Source organism: Telmatherina bonti (genome assembly GCF_933228915.1).
Source record: "Telmatherina bonti genome assembly, chromosome: 5".
NCBI classification, from domain to species: Eukaryota; Metazoa; Chordata; class Actinopteri; order Atheriniformes; family Telmatherinidae; genus Telmatherina; species Telmatherina bonti.
Window position 1 is genome coordinate 27,888,247 of NC_136623.1, and position 21,617 is coordinate 27,909,863.

At 39.7% G+C, this 21,617-nt stretch overlaps 1 protein-coding gene across 2 annotated transcripts in view; it reads right to left on the minus strand.

The window, feature by feature from the left end:
• Window positions 1–21,617, minus strand: part of LOC306756526 (RNA-binding motif, single-stranded-interacting protein 3-like) — a 143,580-nt gene that overhangs the window by 120,540 nt on the left and 1,423 nt on the right. The window lies entirely within an intron of this gene.

Below are 21,617 nucleotides of genomic sequence, written 5' to 3' on the forward strand. Positions count from 1 at the left end.
GCAAGATTGTCCCTTTATGTAAAATTCAGATCATATAACCAGATAGAAAATTACATTCAAAAACTCACAACTAAAGAAGAAAAAGAATAAGAAAGATAATCAGCCAATTATGACTGTCAAATTTCCTCAGAGTCTCCTCAAAGTAAAGATGAAAATGCGTTCAGCTGTAGAAATGCCCTGTCATTAAGTCATTTCCCAACCAGCTCAATGTCCTATTTTTTTCCCCCTGAGGTTGAACTGTTCCTCACCTTCTTCTCCATCAGATAGATATAATCTTGTGATCAAAATTCCTCTCTGAGCTAGACTGAAATGTGTTCAAAACCTTCAGGAACAGATTGCGTAAGTGTCGCCACTGAACTAGGTCGAAAGGTTTGCATTGTTTTGATATAACTATTGTGTTCTGCACCATTTGTATCTACAGCACAACATGAAAGACTAGACCAGCCCCCCCTTTCGGGTCACCTTATCATTCCATCTCTTGAATCACATGCAGGAAAGAACCAACAATTTACTTTACACTTTCAGATATTACATGTTGTTCAAAGCACTCTAACAGAAAGAAACAAGAAAAGATGATTTGCTACTGGAGTGTGTGTCGAAGCTGCACCCCTCCGTAAGGATAATGATTTCAATACCTGTCACCTGCGCCGCCACTCCGAAAAACATTAATCTGTCACAGCAGTTGACGCCACATTAAATCTGTGAATTAGATGTTACTAACAGTGTGTTTCTTAATCTTAGCCTGTGTGCTAAACCCCCCCCCCCTCCCCAGTCTGTCACCACAGAATCTGTATTGCTTGGAATTGTATTTCTACCTTGAGAATTAGTTTTCTAAAGTCAGATAAAACTAGTCTAAGATTTGCAGTAGTCCAAAGTCACCCAGACAGTGAGGTTATCATCCAGACTCTGACACCAAAAGAATACATAGTGTTTCCCAAATCCTATTGCAGCATGAAATGTCACAGTATATTAGCTACAAGAGGGATTACTCTTCCTTGAAAGTAAAAAAAAAAAAAAAAAAGGGAGGAAGGGGGGTTTTAAGGAAGAAATAGAAGGAAGAGTTTCATGCAACTGAGATGGGAATCCATAAGCAAACACATGTTGGTATATCTAAATAGTGCGGTTACTGTGTCTGCACCCCACCAGAACTATTCCCTTCGATTTTTCCCTAACACAGACACTCTACTTTCTCTTCAATCCTTGCTTCCCATTCGACTCTTTTCCCTCTCTTTCTGCTCCACTTGTTGTTTTTTTTTTGTTTTGTTTTTTTTAATACCACTGCCTGCGATAATCTCCAGATCTTGATTTGGCCATGCTTATGAATTATGCACACTCACATACACACATGCACAAAGCTTATCTATGGCAGGAAAGTTGAGCTAGGCTGGCAGATTGTGACCAACAGCTTGTGGCTGTACTTTGGAAGAAAACAAAAGTCTGTCTCCACTGCTTTGTCTCTGTTTCGCCACTCCGCACTTTTGTCAGCCTCATTTCCCTTCTGTCTGGGTTTGTCACTCAATCTGTAGTTCATCTGGACTTCATGCCTCAGCTCAATGCTTGTAAAGTCCAGATTCTGTTGTTTTTCTCTCTCTTTTTTTTTTTCTTCTTTGCACTCTTTGGGACTGCCATTCAACTTTCTATCTGACATGCTGACTTGGAAAAGCAGAATCCCCCTCAGTGTCACAGCCGTACAACTCTGACAATGTATATTTTAAGGACAGGAAACTATGTACTACTGAATACTGCAGGGATGGGAAAGAAAAACTTTTTCAGTGCACAAAAGGAACTGACTTTGCTGGTCCCTCATGAATGAAGAAGGGATTCCTGTGATCCAAACAACTTTCATCTTATAAGATTATTTTATAAGCTGCTCATATTTTCTCCTGCCCCCCTTTCTTCCCCTCTTTGCCTTATCTTTGCCTTTGTCCTCCCTCGTTTTGCCCCACTTCCCCTCTTCTGTTATGTCTTTTCAGCCAACATTTTTTTTTACACATATAAACCACCTAAGAAACTTCATACAGTAAAACCACCCTGGCCTTCTTTACATGGGAGTCTTAAAAAAAAAAAAAGATTAGCTTTAGGCTAAAGCAAAAGTACCATTATGTAATGTCCATTATGTCCTGAAAGCCAAAGCCCACAGCACCTGTGAGAGCAGTACAGCCACATGTATGTTAATGAAGCGCAGTATGTTACTTTCATCTATGCTGTCCTGAATTTCTTCTGCTACGCAATTTTCACACCCGCAGGAGCAGATTCATTTCATGCATATACAGACACGCTACTCCCATAAGAGGAGATATCCAATACTGGAATACATTGACTTTAAAGAAAAATCCTTTGGATCAAATTACTACAATCCAACAAGAAGATGGGTTGTAGTTTAGTCCTGCCTGCTTTGTATTGAATTGCATTGCAGTGCTTAACTGCAAGTGTAATATTCATTCATGAGCATGGTCATTTTTTTACAGGAAGCCCACAAAACTATTACAGAGAATGGAAGAAGGCTAAAATATTAAGGTATTTTCATAAAGATTGAAAACAGCATCGTCGGGTTTGCAGAAAAATGATATGCAGTCATCGCATGGCATGTATGCAGTTCTAGCTGAATGGCCCACACCTCTATGATTTCTTCTTGAGAGACACAGGAGGACTCTACTGAGAGGATAATTCTAGGGAAGATATTGGTAAGAGCGCTACGGTTAGTACTTTCTGTCAGTGAGGTGCACTGGACGCACCCCCTGTTGTACTCAGTGCCTCCAATGCATTTGATACAGTAGCTGGCAGATGATCTGTGAGTTTGTGAATGGGAGTATTTGCACTGCTGACTTTCTAAAAACCAGTTAGGGTATTACAACTTCAAACTGAAGGCACTCCTCCCGCTCAAGACTTTTTACACACTTTTATTTTTATATTCAGTTAGAATCAGACAGAGCAGAGGTTTAGTGAAGCACTGATAGGGCAAAATGTACAATGTCCATCCTTCTATTTTCTACATCAGTTTATTCCATTGCAAGGTTGCAATAAATTGATGCATATTGTAGTTCCTGTGAGGCCAGGAGAAGAGCACACCCTGGATACGTCCATTGCTGCACCGACACAAAGCACAAAGAGACAAATCATCCACTTATACTCAAACTCTCACTCTGAAAGAGATCATTTAAAGATACCCAGATACCAATTAACCTAGAACGCATGGTTTTGGACTGTAGAGGAAATCAGAGTGTCTGGGGAGTAGATGCAAACTCCACACAAAAATTCCCACCAGAGGTTCTGTGAGGCATTTGCACTAACCATTACACCACCAAGCAGCCCTTAATAATCCATCGCCAGAAAAGTATTGATGCAGTGATAAAGGCAGCTCTTTTCTATGATTTCAGACATTTCCAACATCAAGTTTCCCTGGAATAGTCGCTCAAACAACATAAAGAAAAAGATGGCTTCTTTTTGCAATAACTGATAAAAGGGACTTAAAAAATATAGACAGATGCTCTTTGATTAAAGGTCTAAAAACAAAAAAAACCAAAAGAAAAGGGAGATATAGACAGCTTCATACATTAGGTGTCAGGCTCCTTTTTGTCCATTTTACTCTCAAAATGGAAATTTGTCTTTGGCTCTGGAGAAAGGACAATTGTACAACACACAGCTGTAAAAAAAAAAAAAAAAAAAAAACAAGAAACAAGATGAAAAGATCATTAAAATCAGGCTATGCCAATAAACAAAAAACAAAAACAGTGAAGGAACATATCCCAGTGATTTAAGTGAAGCAGTGAAGCAAAAATATTTTAACATGTTTTTAAAAAATATATAGTCGCAGACAAGTCTGTGCACTAGGAAAGATTCCATGTAGCTAAAAAGAAAAAAGTCCATTTAAACTGGACACCATGAAGGATATTTTGTAGCCTTTTTTCTCGGCCAGTGGAGCCATCACTCTGGGCCCTAATGACAGCAGACTAAAGGCTGAATGAAGAGGATGGGTGGGGCCTTGACAAGTCTGGATTTCACTGCAAAATAGATGGATGAAACAAAGTGATATAGTGCAGCTAAGTTTAAAAGTGCTGGAATGAGTCAGTCTCTGGGAGTCATAGGTCAAAATCAAAGTGGTGCAAATGGCAACAGGAAGCCTTAGAAACACCTACAGACACGACTATCTAGTCTAAAACAATGTCAAGCCTCAATCTGAAAGAGTATTTTTAATGCACAGCAGTACATCTGAAAGTCTGTTAATGTATTCTCCATTAAAAGCATCCACTTAATGTACAAAATACATGTTAATGAATCTTGAGATACCATCCACAAGGACGGACACATGCATATACATACTAACTAAGCCTGTAAATGCATACATTGGCCATGCACTGCATACAGAACAAGACCACTGAGTGTGTGCATACAAAGATGCAAACAGGCACATATAAGCTGCCTCTTAGGATCTTAATTATTCATACAGGAAGCTAAATCAATGAAAAATGCAGATTGTTGCTGTACCACATGTGGCAGACAAATGAGTCCTACCCACCCCCAAATGGTTTTTTGCAAATGACAACATGCTTGCAGAGTTTATTGTGCATTTAGTTTAAACTGTCATAAATGAATTGTTATAAACTACATCTCGCAACAAGCACTGAGCCTGCACTTGTTCAAATGTATTTTTAACAGCAGTTTGTTAATAGTAAAGACTGATTGTTAAATCTTTCACTGCATGTCCTGCCAATGTTAAAAAAAAAAAGGCTTGTGCAGCACTTAAAACCTTGCCTGCAGAACAATGGAGTAGATGTTTAATTTTTGAAACAACTTGCCATCTTTAGAAGCAGTGTTACCTCTTTTAAAGTTGTTATGTAGTCTGTTCAAGTTAAATCAAACAGACCTCAAGGATTTAAACCATTTCCAATGTTGTTTTTACACTCAAACTGCCAGTTTCCTACTCACTGAGATGCTAATATGGAAAGAAAGTTCAGTAAGCGGCTTAGCCGATGAACTGTTATTGTTTGAGAGTGCTTTGACTTTGAGTGGTGGGCTTTTCACAAGGGGTGATTGAATTTACAGTAATTTGCTCTCCTACTTTCAGGAACTGATAAGTTATGGATGAAAACAGCTGCACCAGCTGGAGCCAACTTCCTGTGTCCTTCAATGATATCCAGAATCTGGGACAAGTCGCTGATGAAGCTGTAAAACCAAATTTCCTCATTATACAAGCTCTTGACAGTGGTAACTACACCATGTGCATTCTGCTATAACTTCATTGCAATGAAAGATCATCTCAGTGATGTTGTAGTAAAATAGCTGTGGTGTTTCTCTAATCTCTTGCCTTACTGTTTGGCTGCACGATGATCAGCAGAGTAACTGCCTCAAACAGCTGCATACAAACCCATTTTGAACTTTGTCTCAAAGCTCATCCTCAGACACACACACACACACACACATACCCTGAAAGGCAGTACACACACTTCTGTACTGTGTTCCAACCTAAACTATTTACCAAGCGGCAACCTCCGGTGGTTAAAAGTGAAGCCTATGCGGAAGTGCATAAAACTGCAGTTCCCCCTTCATCCACTAGGGTCTGGCTGCAAAACAGAGCGAATCCCCATAGACTCCCATGCTAAAAAGACCAACTTCACGGCAGAAATAAACATGTTTACAGCCTGGTTCAAAAATCCATTTTCAGTTTATAGGTCAGGTTTACCTTCATGACAACTGTGGGGGGAGTGAATTTTTTTCTAACTCGCCCGTTTTAGAGTAATTTAATCTCGAAATTCGGCAAATTTAGGGACGTGTCCTTTTTGATTGACAGGTGCCAATCTCTGGGTTCAAGTAAGAAGAACGTAGAACAACCGCGGTTTTTAGCCGATTAACAACGTGACTTTGCTTTAGCCCGCTTACCTCCGTTAGGTAGTTAGCTACCGTTATCTCCGGGTTAGCTCGGTTAGCTTTTAGCTACAGACAGCTCAGAGTTCGCTCAATGTCAATCATCCGCCATGACGCTCACGGCTGCCCTTTCAGCTCCACCTCTTTGCCCATATTTGTATTTTCCAGGCGAGACGACGCGCATGACGCTGCCAACATGGCGACGGTAGAAACCGCCCACCGAGCTTCAATTCAGCTCTTCAGAAACCTACGGGTGACGTCACAGAGACTCCGTCCATCTCTTTATATACAGTCTATGCTATTTACACTATATATATATATATATATATATATATATATATATATATATATATATATATATATATATATATATATATATATATATATATATATATATATATATATATATGTATATGTATATATCTCCCTCTACCTGTACTTAAAGTAGGACTACACTGGGACCTGCAGAGGCAGTTTGCACCTTGTGTGCATGTGCACATAAACTGATGCATGAATTTTTCTCCTCCATCTTTCATCTTTAACATCTGTTTATCTCTAACTTTTTCTCACGAGCCTTGCGTGTTTTTGTATAAGCAGGAACCTACACCTCATACATGGAAAAGCTCACACACCAAATCATACTTTGAACACACTCCAACAGAGCTCTGTAAAAGACTGAAAGTCTCTGAGGAGATGCAGTAGTGTAAATGAATAAAAGCTGCACGCAGCTTAAAAATCTGGACCCGGTCAGCTGAGTTGGCCACAGCCCAGGCTGAGAATTGGTTCCACTGTAAATAATCACCAACTGAACAAAAGTAGACTATACATTGGCTAAAGCTCAAGAGACAAGCATATAGCTCCATTCTTTTCCCCACGGTGCTCTTTTCAATACTCATGAATGTAAAGCTTATATGTCCGAAACACACAACCAGCCTATCAGCAGACAATAACCACGGTGGTTTTGTGTTATACTAACTTTAGAGAATTGAGTATCTGATTAGACACACACACACACACAGACACACACACACACGCACACACAAATTATGAGAAATACAAACAGCTACTTTCAAGTGTCATCAGTGACCGTTCACTGTAGACGAGTTCCCTGCAGTCAGCAACTGCCTATGTTTGGACTTGCTAAAACTTGCACACCATCCCACACACACACACACACACACACATCATACAGTATGCATACACAGTATGTGGGGACAGCTCTGATAAAAGCGAGAGCGCTCCAAAAAGTCATTTGACTGAGTTCCAACAAAAGAAGTGTTTTCACAGGATAATCCCTGGCTGGGATTGCAGGGTTTCTCTGTCTGTGTGTACGTGTGTGTGTGTGTGTGTGTGTGTGTGTGTGTGTGTGTGTGTGTGTGTGTGTGTGTGTGTGTGTGTGTGTGTGTACAGGCAGCAGAGTCCCAAAGAGTAGGTATCTGTGTTTGTCTGTTTGTACTTTTGTAATTGTGTGTGACAGACTGTGTGTGTTTGTGGAGGATCAAGCTGAGTAGGGAGGATTTTATTCAGGATTTCATTAGCAGGGAATAGGAGATGTTTGGCCTGGCCAGCCACCTCTGGCTCAAGGACAAGAGTGTGTCTGTAACTGTGCTAAACTGTGTGCAATGCCAAACACTGTGGCAGTTTGATGGAGATAACTGTTTTTCTTCATATATTTTTCTTTTACAGTGAGAAAGACAGTTTGCAGGGGTCGAGCTCCAGAGTTTGGTCTCACTGGGATTTGTCCCACTGTGCCTCTGGTTACAGAAAAGAATGTTTCCTGGTCTCTCACAAAGTGACACAAACTTTAACACTCAGTGAATAACCATCTTTAAGAGGACACACCGGGAGGGAGTCGGTACTTTTTATAATCAGAAATGAATTATTATTTCATGGAGAAACTTGGAGTTTTCTCTCATTTTCATTGGCAGGCCTTTATTTTGATTATAACATGAAATGAAAATATAAAAATAAAATATTAATATAAGAGCACTTTCATGTAAGAAGAGATGGAAGAGACTGAATGCCAAGCGCACAGGTTGTTTATCATCTGTTTTTTGGCAAATCATCTTCTCACTTTGCTCATGGCCAAGAAGTCCTACCAATAACACGATGAATATCTGAGAGCTCAGATTAAATAATCAATGCGTGGCCTTCTTTCAGCACACACTCATCAGCACCCACAAATCCACACTCTTAGAAAGTTTATTTGATCCAGAACAGACTCTTCCAAGATGTTAGCTAGTGGACTTGATTTGTACTTTAATGCTCGCTACACATGACTGACGTATAACCATGAGCTGTCAGATATTACTTCAGACTGCGCTGTCTAAATCTAACTCATCCTATGCTGGATTTGTAGTCGATGCAAGGGTTTTGCAGCCATCTCATTTTTGGTGCCCATAAGGACAGATTTGGACTTTTGGAGATGAAAGCGATGCTGAACATGACTGTGCCACCTTGCAATTTAATCACTTCCCCCACACAATACAACATGTATTCACATTTTATATTAGCAATCTTATGTGTTCAGTGCCAGAGAGGTTTGCTATGATTTGTTGAAAGATGTGAGTGTCAAACATTACAACTAGAAAATCCTCCTGACTATCACAAAAGGTTATGTAAACAATAAAGTACAACGGTTTAATTTTTAGGTTTTACCTATGAGGACAAGCATCTGTTTCTTAACAGGCTGGACAGCAATGCATGACATATTGCACTTTTTTATCAGCAAAGGTGCCTCTAAATAAAATACACTGGATTAATTGATCATTAAAAACCTAGATAGATAGATCATAGAGCAGACAGTACTTCTTAAGGAAGCTGAGATCGTTTAACGTCTGCAACAAGATGTTGCATATCTTCTATAAGTCTGTTGTGGAGAGTGCAGTCAGCTTTGCAGCCATCTGCTGGAGTAGTAGCATCAGAACCAGAGACTTGAAGAGAATCAACAAACTGATCAAGAAAGCTGGTTCTGTGCTTGGAGTAACTCTGAAACCGCTGGAGCTGATTGTCCAAAGAAGAATGCTGCACAAGCTGATGAAGATGATGGAGGATTCTTCCCACCCTCTCCACAACACAGTGATGAAACAACAAAGTGTGATCAGTGAGAGGCTTCTTCAGGTCCGATGCAAGACTGAAAGATACAGAAGATCATTCCTGCCAGCAGCCATCAGCCTCCGGAAAAAGACCTCCTCAAATTAATTATTATAATATACTACAATATTCATTCATTTTCTGAACCGCTTATTCCAATTCAGGGTCGCGGGGAAGCTGGAGCCTATCCCAGCTGGCTTTGGGTGACAGGCAGGGTACACCCTGGACAGCTTGCCAGTCCATCGCAGGGCCACACACAGAGAGACAAACAACCACACTCACGCTCACTCCTAGGGGCAATTTAGAGTGACCAATTAACCTATCATGCATGTCTTTGGATGGTGGGAGGAAGCCGGAGTACCCAGAGAGAACCCACGCATACACGGGGAGAACATGCAAACTCCACACAGAAAGGCCACTGACCAAACCAGCCAAGGATCGAACCAGTGACCTTCTTGCTGTGAGGCCACAGTGCTAACCACTGCGCCACCGTGCAGCCCTATACTACAATATTGAATTTCCTTTTGGGGATTAATAAAGTATTTTTCATTTCATTCATTTCATCATCAACAAGTGTGAGCACCTATATGAATGTAACCATTTGAGCAGTTTGAATCATTCAGGTCAACACAATGCACGTATCTTGAAAGGCAATTTTCAAACAATTCAAAGTCCATCATTAAACAATGAAAAAAGTATTCCTAACTGGAAACATTCAACAACACTGTCAGTCTCCCCACTTGTGGGAAGATTGACGGTTATTCGTAGCGCCTTGCTTCTGCGAGTTCTTCTCAAGGTCAGAGCTACATCTCGGACTCTACAGGGCTGGGTCCAGTACAATTACAAAAAGACTTAACAAGTATGTCTTCTTTGCAAGGAATATGAGGGGAAAGTCTTTTATCTTTAAAATTGAGAATGGCAGCACAGCTTACATTTGGGGTGATTACCATGAAATCATACCAAAAAAATTTTAAAGTCAAATGTCAAGTCTCTCTCACAGCTGAAGCTGCCCATCTGGCAGCATCTAACCATCTCAAGCACAGCAGCAAATCTATAACAGATTGTCTAAAAAGGAAAAGAATCAAAGTGTTGCAATGATCCAGTCAGAGTTCATAACTCAACCTGATTGAAATGCTGGACATGACATGAAGTGCACAGGTGATGAGAGAAGCTCTTACGAACCGGTTGAGAAATTCTTCCATGTCACTGAATGTCTTTAAGATCTGAATGTCTTCAACTTCTCTGCTTACAAATCACCACGGCCGAGAATATTATTACTCTTTTCTCAATAGAAGCACCTAATTTAATGCATTCTGCCCAGCAAACGACAAGGCATTCTGCAAAGTAGAAGGACATAGTAGCGTTGGAGACAATTTTAATTTACTGAAATACACAGAACAACACAAATCATTTTGCACCAGCCACTTAGATAATTATCTGTGAAATTTCCCTTTAACCTGTCCGACCTGCGCTGTCTTGAGACAGTAAAAGATATAAAGAGACCAGTAAAAAGAAGAAGAAAGCAGACTGGGTGGCATACAGAAGCAACACCTATGTGAAACAACATGTGGGGAAAAATCCCTCAGGCCATTCTTTCAATTATCTCTGTAGTCCCAGGCGTAGGGATCGCTCACCCACCGGTGCACAAACCCTCCCAACCAACGCTGTCATGCTCCCATCAGGGAGTTCACACAATGAATGAAAAATGAGAAGAAGAAACACGCTGGCAATTGAAATCCCAAAGCGGATAGCAATAATGACATTCCATATTTAACATACGGCATGTGTGCACAGTATTTGTGTGTAATAGATTCAAATTACACAAATATATTAAGGCTGCGTAAAGAAAATATTATAATGATATTGCACTTAAATCTAAATACTAAAACTGAAATATTCAAACACCAATACCAACCAACCAGACAATAAACATAATAATTATACACAGTGTATCAATTTAAAGTGGGACAAATGGAGATTCTGAACGTCAGTAATGTCATTTAAAGTGTACTGACAGCATGTAGGTGTGTTGAATGTCAAAGTACAGCTCAATTTCCATGCTTACATTTTATGAAAGCAAATCATGCAGGAACATTATGGGTCAGCAGATCTTGTAAAAAAAAAAAAAAAAGGCTTTCACACATGTCAACTAATGAAGTTAGTTACAGAAAATGACAAGAATCACATCATAGAACCCCCACGTCCTTTTATAAAGTAATAAACAAAGATAATGGAGTGATTCAGACTAAAGACCAAACAACGGGATAGATGGTAATTAAAGCTGCATCGCTACAGTAGTTAAATCCAATAAAAGCACAGAATGAGAAACTGTTTACTTTGCTAACTTCCGCTTTAATTTGAGTCTAACAAGAAAATAACCAGAGGAAATGTGCCGTTTGACTGTAATGTTGGATAAAATGATGTCATGGAAAATAAACTGCTGAAAGCTGGAAATGAATGACCTGATGGCAAGCAGCTCCTGACTGATACCTGGACAAACTGTGGCGTGAAGAAACGGGTATTTGACTGCTGAGCACCATATTTTATTAACTCTTAATTTAACATATAATTTTCGGTCAATCTCTAAAAGGTTATTCGGCTCTCATGGGTAAGAGGTTGAGCGTTGACATGTATTTAGAACAATGAAAAGCACTCAGTCTCATTAAAAATCAAAGCCTCTCAACAGGAGGACAAACAATGCACATTTTTAATCGTCACAGACTATGCAATCGTACCAAGCGTGATGTTTGTGTAGTTTGTCAGCTCCAGCTGGCATTTACACAAACACACACTGCAAGATTCTGATATCCCCTGCAAATTTCTTACATTTTACTTAGAGCAATGTAGTCAAATAGAAAGAATTTGAAATTATGTTGCATGTTTCTGAAAATAGTCTTGGTTTTCTTTTGAGATTTTTTTGTGCCATTTTTGATCCCACAAATAAAACCTTGGTTTGGAACTTTACATCGCAAACAATTGCAATATAGCTGCAGCTCTAAAACATTATTTACCGTTTCAATAGTTCTGTTGCAGCTTCCTGTAAATACAAGTATCTTTAATTTAGCTCTAAAAAGGATTGGCCGATACATCTTTGTATTGAAGGAAATTATGGCAGCTGCCAGACAATGTTATGTAGTCGGACGTTCAATGAGGAAGTGTTGGTGACTGCTGGAGCCCTCAGTAATTTCCGTGGTATAAATGTTTGAGGTTGAGGGCTCTGACAGGAGCTTTTAAGAGGCAGAGAATCCATTAGACAAGGGTCGCTACAAAGTGGCCAACGATTAAAAATGCAGCAGCACCATTATTTCCCGACCCAGCCTCCAACTTCAGTCTTCCTCGCTGCGTTACTTCATGTCCCTCTAGAACATTATCCCTCTTTCTTTTCTTTTGGATTGTCTTTGCTTTAGCCATCTGCTCTCATCTTCTTATATTTCTCACTCTACCTTCACATCCCTTTGCCTTCTTTCCCTTCCTTTCTGTCGCCTACCAAATATTTTTCTATTACCAAGCTGGCAGGTGTGAGCTCCATTCAACCGTCTGTGCCATGTGCTGACCTGCTGAAGCTTTTTCACTCCTATTCAGAATAGGGAGGCGATGGTCAGCTCCGCTACTGTACTGGGACAAGAATAGAACAGCCCGCAGAGAATAATAAATGGACATATATGGGTGGTTAGGAGAGTCCCTTTTAAGCAGTAAAAACTATGGGCAATGGGAACAGATGGTGAGAGAGAGGGAGAGAGAGTCCAGAACACAGTGGGAGAGAGGCAGGAAAGGGGCAGAGGGAAAAAAAAAGAAGCAGGGAGACTGTTGAGGGGGCATTAAAAGAAGGCAACATAAGGACATTCTCTCTTGTCTGCACTGGCACACAACGCTATCAAGATCAGAGCTCAGATCCAAACAGAGTAGTTGGGCCTTTAAACAACATGCACATGCTAATGTTGTCGGCTATAAAAACTACAACTGATGCAGGCAGGCAGATGTATGAGGAGAAGCAGGGCATGAGCAGAATACACGCTGGGCCATAAACCCTATATCCTCTGTTTACTTGACACACTAAACACACACACTGTTTGTATGCGTGCAAGATGAATGCTGCATAATTTATGGTCACCGTTTCTGTTAAGGCAAAGTACTTCATGTTTGACAAAAGGTGGAACAAAGACCAGCAAGGAGACAAAGAATGAAATGGGCGATTAGATGATGAGCTAATCAGTTTCTTGACGCCGGCCTTGTGTTTACAGATTTACATTTCCATGTTGCTTGTGTTCCTCTTTCTCTCCTGCTTTAATGTTTGCTCATCACAGCTTTGCCAACCACTGACCACATTTATTTAGCACAAAATGACAGTAATTGAATGTGAAAAGCTCATTTTTGAACGGATGCAGTATTCTGGTTAGATGTCCAGGCTTGTCCACATGTGTCATTACTTTGATATCAGCTGAACACTGATTCTCATTACCTTAATTAAAGCTCCTTGTGTGCCATTGAGCATATTAGCAGGCTGATCCGCAACAAACTATTGATCTGCTGGTTGATAATGCAACTTTTTTCCCCTCTGTTAGCATCTCTTATCAAGCTCTCAGTGATTATCTTCAAAGATTTGCATCTTTAACCAATCAGAGGTTTAAAAGATTTAGAAACTTAAATAGGGGGGGGATCCTTGCATGCTTTTAAAGATGAAAGTTTACACACACACACACTCATACGCACACACATACTCACAAACAGACATAAAATCCTCATCTGAAGTAGAGCAAAACATGATGAAGATCAGAGAAGTACAGACATGAAGGAAGAAGTGATAAATACTGCAGGAAAGATTCTTAACATTTTAAAAACCATGTAACGTTAACTCGTATATCCGCTTCTGCTCTTTTTATTCTCATTAGAAAAATAGAGTCAAATGTGAAATATAACGCATTGAACTGCATCGGGATACACCTGCATCTTCCATGGATTCCAAATCCTGCAAAATACCCATGGCTCCGAACTGAGATTTTCCAAATGAGATGATAGAAGGAGGAGATGGGGGGGGCGGATTTGATCTTATGAAGGACAAAGATGATGGGCGTATACCGCGGGTTTCGGGAAGGTTTAAAAAATGTGCTCACAGAATTGAAGCACCTGGAACATGCACTTCATCAGAAATAGATGAAGAGTTGAGGAACATTTGTCATATGAAGTGATCACAGTAGGAACAAACTGTCATAGTTTACTGACCTTTTCATCAAATTTACCATCTTATCTCCAAAAAGGAGCCTTTTTGCCTAAAAGAATGAGCAAACACTTTCTTTTCACATTTACATTTTTTTTTTATATACGTTTAATATTTGCTGATACTGAATAAAAAAGTTAACAGTGTTTTGTAAGATTAGTAATGGATGTGCACAAAAATATAGATGCATTAAATCAGGATAATTACGTAACCTCTGTAAAAATGGGCCACAAACTCATGTCAGGGCGTGGCATGAACGTCACACAATCTATGATAGTTTTCAGTGCAACACTAAAGTTGTTTCTGAGCCCAAAAACTAAGCGAGAGATGTTGGTGAACAAAGGTTTGTGTTTTGAAGTACGTTACCCTATGTTATGTACATTCCTGAGCCTTAAACTGCAGAGGAGTGTCCAGGAGTTCCCAACTTTGCTTTCCAGCCTGACACAACACTGTTTTCCTTGACCGTAATGCTACAACATACTGTTGCCACTCTAAACAAAGAAAAATAAATGGATAAATAATACATGAAAAAAATAATAGAATTAACTTTTTTCACACATTATTTTTGTCCTTTTTTGTTTGTCTTTTTAAAAGGGCCCTTATCGTTACAAATAAGGTCACTAAATGATGCTTGTTTGGAAGAATAACACTTTTAGAATTCATCTTGTCCTACCAAACAAGCTCCCTGAAATTTTGCTGAGAAACAATACAGTGGAGCTTGTGTATCCACCCTTTCATGATCTCCGTCTACCCTCTAATGAACCTAATTAGGAACCACCAGGCTCACATAAGAAGGCATGCTGGCCCTCCACATTCCCTGCTAATATGGACCAACAGAACCTATAGCTCATTATGGAAGGAGAGCAAGAGCAAATCTGTGTTTAACACACAGAAATTTACACACACTCTGTCATCTGGCTAGCTTATCACTGTTAGTTTAAGCTAGTCATTTCATAACCGCCTTCATGTGAAGGTGGTGCTTTGTGTGCCTGAGTGTGAGGAAGTCTGTTGCTGTTTAAAGACATTGTTAAGCAGTGATGCAGTCTGCATATAGCGTACTGTGCAAAGGTCTCGAACCATCCTTTTCTTTATATTGTGCAATGAAAACAGGAAATAGGTGATTGATTTACTGAAATGTGCAAACATAAATGGAAATATTTCATATACTGCAAAACCATTTCTTTAAAAGCTCGGTGGCATTATCTCTGATGTTTTCTTATTAATCTGCAGTGTGAAAACATGCAATGACCATCTTTGATATCCTGCTCAACCTTTGGCTTCAACAAATCTTAATCACTGTATCTCAGTAGAAATGAGTTATCTGCTATCTCTACCATCCTGACCTCAACCTGCTTGGGTAAATGTGTGTGTGAGATGGACAGACAATGTAATGTGGAAAGAGTGGCAATAAGAGAATGTAAATGTTATTATGACAACCCCATGAACTTGGAAAAGAAAAAGATTGTTGAAGATAAAAATCCCCAAGCTTTGTTCTGAGTGTGGCCACCAAAGGGTAAAACATCATCCATCATCACATTTCCTGGATTTCCATACATGGACAAATTCTCCAGGCAGTGTAATCCAGCTACAGCATGCTACGTCGTGACTATTTTAACCTCTTCATCACCACTAGGTCGCCTGCAATGCAGTAGTACACCTTATCACCATCCCAGAGTACTTTCTATAACTACATTTGTTCACTAAACAACCAAAAGAATCATTTTGTTACTTTTACATCCACTGACAAACACTAGTTTATTTACACAAGCAGTTTGCATTTACTAACCTAACGTACATCACAGATTGTGTGCAACGAAAGGCCATTAGCAACTTAGCAATTGGGTAACAATGAAAGGGTGTATAAGTCTTTCTGGAGCAGCCGCCTCAGGTGGCATTTTATCACACTTCCCACATCTGCACCTATTAGAATGGGATTATGAAAAGTAAAGCACTTGTCATGCAAAAAAGAAAAAAAGCAGAGTCCTCCCTGCCGCATCCCAATTCCAATGTACTGAAAGGATTATCTTGTAAACAATACTTATAGGGTAATCATGGTTGTAGGGGTGAGAATCTAAGCAAAAGTTATCACTTTTGGAAATGAAAAGATGAAGAATGATATGTTTTGCAGAACTACATCTGATGAGAATATTTACCAGAAAGGTTCTCCAATAATCTTTGTTGTGTTCCTTCCTCCCTTTTATATGCTGGAACTGATTCAGAATTAAACGTGTATCACATGATTTTAGGTGTCATCATGCTAAGAAATAGCATGTTTGTCAAATTTTTGTATTTTATACAAGTTTCAGCTGATCAGCGACTGAAGCAGTGCATGTTCACTTGTATGACACAAGACTCATGGTATCCCACTATTTGCCGTGTCCCTCAGGGTGCCTACAGGAATTCAACAACGTACAAGATTTTCCTCAAATCCTTCCATCCTTTCTCCACAGGAAAAAGCTCTCACTCCATATAAAATAATTACAAACTGTTGGGAGTTATGATAGGTGCAAAACTCATTTCAAAATAACCAAGATTGAAAATGAAATTATTGTAATTTATCCCACCACATCCAGTTCAAGATGTCTTCAGGAACAATTGGATGTCTTTTGATCTGTTCTCCATTAAAATTGCCTCACACTGGCCCATTAATATTGATGTGCATCTTTGGGGAGGAATCACCATTCCATAAGACTCGTTGCCATTGATTTTCAGTCCAATTTTGGCTTACAACTTCTTCTCTGCTACTCCATTTGTCCAATTTCCTTCAGATTCTTTTTTTTTCAGGACACAGTTCGCACAATGCATACCAAGTTCTCACCTTCTTGTTGCAGAATTGCACGTTTGTTATGTATGTCAAACTGAGCTTGGCATTAATCAGTGATGCTAAAGAAATGGGAAATAAAATACAATAACAAATATGCAACTTGCAGTTTGTTTTTGTACTTAGTTGTCGGTCCTGTATGTACATGGTACTGGTTTATCCCTTTAGTTTGGTATGACTTTAAGTAAAACATTAAACGGTTTGATAAAAAGAACACAAATTTCACTACTTTTTCTTAAAAATTCTTAGTTCGAACCTGGGAAAGTAGCTTAATGTTGGAGGATAAAAACAAATCGCAAAGAAAAACTTAAGCCTGAGCATCTACTTTTCAAATCTACTCTAAGATATGACAAGAAAATTTGGGTTAAAAAGCTTAAAAAGAAAAAAAAATTTCAAGTTGCATGGTACTTTATATACCTGGATTTTCACAGAAAGCCTTCATGCATTGGGATAAAGTTTAATAAGATGTCAATCAGATCAGTAAGCAAGAGAAGGGACATAAAAGTGTTTGGTAACAGAAAAAGCTGAAGACAAATCACATAATAAGTACAATGGCTGTCGTCTTTAAGGGCATTCACACCAGGATAAACAGGAGGCCTCGGTGGGATTGGGCAGGGATTTACAAAAAGTTTTGCACCTCCACTTTCACACCTTTGGTTTGGTTTGTGTTCAAACTGCACATAACTCACATTTAAACAACTGTTCACTAGCCTACTAGCCTATGGGATGGTTCTCCCACAAAAACACAGTTTAGCAGGTGAAAATGACTGATTAAATATCATGCAGGCAGTTAGTTATTTAGTGCAGATGGGTTCCTTCATATCTTCCTATTTTTATGGAGATGAGTTTTGTTTATTTATTTTTTGTCCTAGTTGATCAGGCGCCTAGATCACCTTTAATGTGAAGCTCTGCTGGAGTATTTCCAAACCTTGCGCTTATTGCTTGGAAAATTCTTGCACCCTACCCAGCCAAGCCAGCGCGATGTTTTTCTGCTGCTGGTTCTGTGATTTATAAACAGAGAACACATCCAAAACCAGGGATGGTGGACGATATCTGGTTTATCTGATCTCTGCAGCATTATCCCAGCCAAATAAATAAAGTCCCCAACTAGCTCAATGACAAACTACAGGGAGGTGGACTCGTGGTTCAGTATGATAATATACAAATTAAATTAAATTTTCCTTTTACTGCATATAAAATGACAAAACCACATTTATTATATTAGCTGTAAGAACGATAAAAAAAAGTAACAAAGGAGGGATGAGGAGTATTTAGAGTTATGTAATGTGTTGATTTGTGGTTCGGGTCGCGGGTTCTAGGCCCACGTTTACGGATCGGGTCCAGATTTTAATAGGAGATATCAACAGATGGTTTGGTTATCGTAATATGTTTGGGTTGCAGTGCAGGGTAGTCCGTCTGCAAGCAAACCGAGTCGCCCTGCTTTCTAGCAAAGCATAGAAGCGAACTCTGGTCCGCATCAGAGAACCGTTGGTGTTCATACTGCGCCAAACATATTCCCTTTAAAGCGGAGTAGACAGCCACAGTGTGAACACGCCTTTAGTCGGTTTTTGTCTTTTGTACAAAAAGAAAAAAGGAGCCGGAGCACCACCTGCATGCTAGACTCACACTAACACACCCACACACACATGCACATATAAGCACGCTGTCATATGTGAAGTCAGAGAAACAGGCAGATCAAACTATAGGCTATAGTCTACATCCATACAGATAACTCAGGTATTCTAAGGGGTCTTAGATCCACACACAAACACACACACACACACACACACACACACAAACTATTCTTTTGGGACTTGGAAAGCTTTTGTCACAACAAGCTGCATTGCAAAGGGGTCAGGCGGGGGGAGTCAGTGTTCACACACACACCCTCTCAGTATGCCACATAAAACACTTCGGCACTTTTTCCACACAAAAGTGAGCAAATATAATCAGTCTCACACATGACTTGACAGACAAAGTTGCAGATTGATATTCCGTCACGGCCACAAAACTGACACACAGATGCATGTTTTATTCGTCCACAAATGCATTTGTGAGCACACACACACACACACACACACACACACACACACACACACACACACACACACACACACACACTTGCGCGGCCTCACAGTGCAACTGCAGCCGAGAGTGTATGCTCTGTGTAGGTAGGATCCAATTTGATTTGACCTTGACAGCAGAGAGAGGGACTGGTGGGAAGAGGGGGATGGAGGGATGGAAGGAGTGTGTGAGGATTGAAGTGATGGTCTGAGCCAGATGCCTGTTGCAGATACTTGAGAGAAATGAGATGACCTTGAACTGATGGAGATAAATCATGGAAGAGGAAAGCAGTAAAACACTGAGACATCTGTACACATAAAACTGGGTGACAGACATGCCTCAAACATTGAGTTAATCTAACCTACATGAGCCTGCATGGCGAGATCTTGTGCCATAAACCTACAAATCATTAAATGAATTGTTAAGTTATCTGATGTGCAAAGTGAATTACTGCATCATTCTTAATGCTATTAAAATATAATTTTACATTCATTATGATCCCCATGAAGTGAAAGTGTAAACAAAGTAGTGATGCAAACAAACAACTCTGACCAACATTTTGAGCTTTAGTTTGCTAACATTTTTCTTTTTAATTAATGTTACAGGTCATCCTGCTTAGAAAATAACTTCGCTAACAGATCTATATTAACAAAATCAAAATACTTGAGAGAAAAATCTGCACTTTCCAGTATTAAATGCATATTTACTCTCTTGTATTAGCAAACAAAAACCATGCTCATTGTTAGGGATACTGTCCATTACGACCAACCTACAGATGGTCATTAAAAAGTTCTTGCCAGCTTCCGTTTGTTCATCCTGAGCAATCTCTCTGTGTTGGCCATGTGATGGACCTGTCCAGTGCGTGCCATGCCTCGCAACCAATGAATGCTGGGATAGGCTCCAGCTTCCCCATGAATCTTAATCGGACTAAGCGGTTCGGATAATGAATGAACGAGCAATAAATTGTTGATTCGGACTTAACCAGCCTTCATATTTGTAGCAACTGCCATAAATTAACATTATCTGAAACTCACGGCAGTGAAACTGTGATGTTCAGTGGAAAAACTAGCAAGCAGGACAAAAATTTTAACAACATCAAAAATACTCCATATCATCCACATTAAACCTACAGTTTTATGCATGTGTCAGAATTCCACATTTTTGTCACTTTATACTGATATGAAAACAGTTCATATTTTAATTGCATTTTTGTGTAAATTTCACCAAAACCTGCAGGATTTTTGGGCATTGCAACAAGACATTATTGAATGGTTCTTGTGAAATAATGAGTGCTAATTCAATTTGCTATCCAAAATTAAATGACTTATTTGTTGCTGCTGCAACTAATAGTATCCAGGTCACCACTTAGCTGTGCTCATGCAGATCTAAAATGTGTTTGGATCGCAGTTCAACATATTTTTAACAGTCAAGCAATAATTTTCTTACCTGCTCTTCCCACACTGTGTCCACTCAATAGTATGATCTCTCTATTCTCATAGCATCCCACTCCTACACTGTTTCTGTGATTCTCTCCCCATCTCTCTTGCCCACTGACACATACACACTTACTAGATATTGCAGTAAACCTGCCAACTCCTCACATTTACTATCACACAACCAAAGGAAAAGAAAGGAAAAAAAACAGATGAATCACAGCAGACAAAGGGAATGGCGGCTGATATGATGCAGGAGCGATCGATCAGGGCTTCGCAATCCATTTTTCACCACTTGGTGGTAGAAGAATCAGAGTGTGTCAGCGTATGCGTTTGTGAAATGAATTTATCAAGATGTTCGGTTTATGCATTCTACATGTGAGAAAAGAGAAAGTTGTTTAAGGCTGCACGAAAAATGGAAAAAGTCTGCAGAGTTTTCCGCATACCGAGTAATCCGAGAGGTTTATCAGGTTCAATCAATCATTTCTACAACATGCCATCATACGATGGCCAGTGAAGGGAGGGGTGCAGGGGGAGAGGGTGATGGAACAGGAGAGGGACAGAGTAGAGGAGAAAACAAGGGGCTGCGGGAAGGATAGGCCCCCTGCCCTGAACTTGAACTTAGAGCTGGTCCGGTCGGGGAGAAGGGGGCAGGGTCAAGCGCTAAGAGGAGATGGAAAAGAAAAAAAATCCAGCTGAGTGACATCAATATCCCTCAGCTAGAAGACAGGTGGGCAACATTTTTTCTGTTTCAGAAGCACTTCCAGCATTTATCTTGTTGCGTTTTTCAAATTGCTTTACAGTCAGAGCCAAGCAGGGAATTTTTGGCTTCTTTCAACACTCGAACCAGGAGGACTCTTCAGAAAGCTTCAGTCAGACCCTTTTGGATGCCATCTTTTATATTTTAAGTAACAACATACTCATATGACATTCACCAAGGAAAACACTGATGCTAAAGACCCCTAGAAAACTGCATGTTGTCCTCATGTTGAATTCATTTCACTTTATTTAATCTCACAGAGGTGAAATCCCCTGATTGGGTTTCAGACTTCAAGAGATTTCATTTATTTGCATTTTGAGTTTGAGCTATTAATGATATATAACATGAATATTCACCAGCAGGACTCAA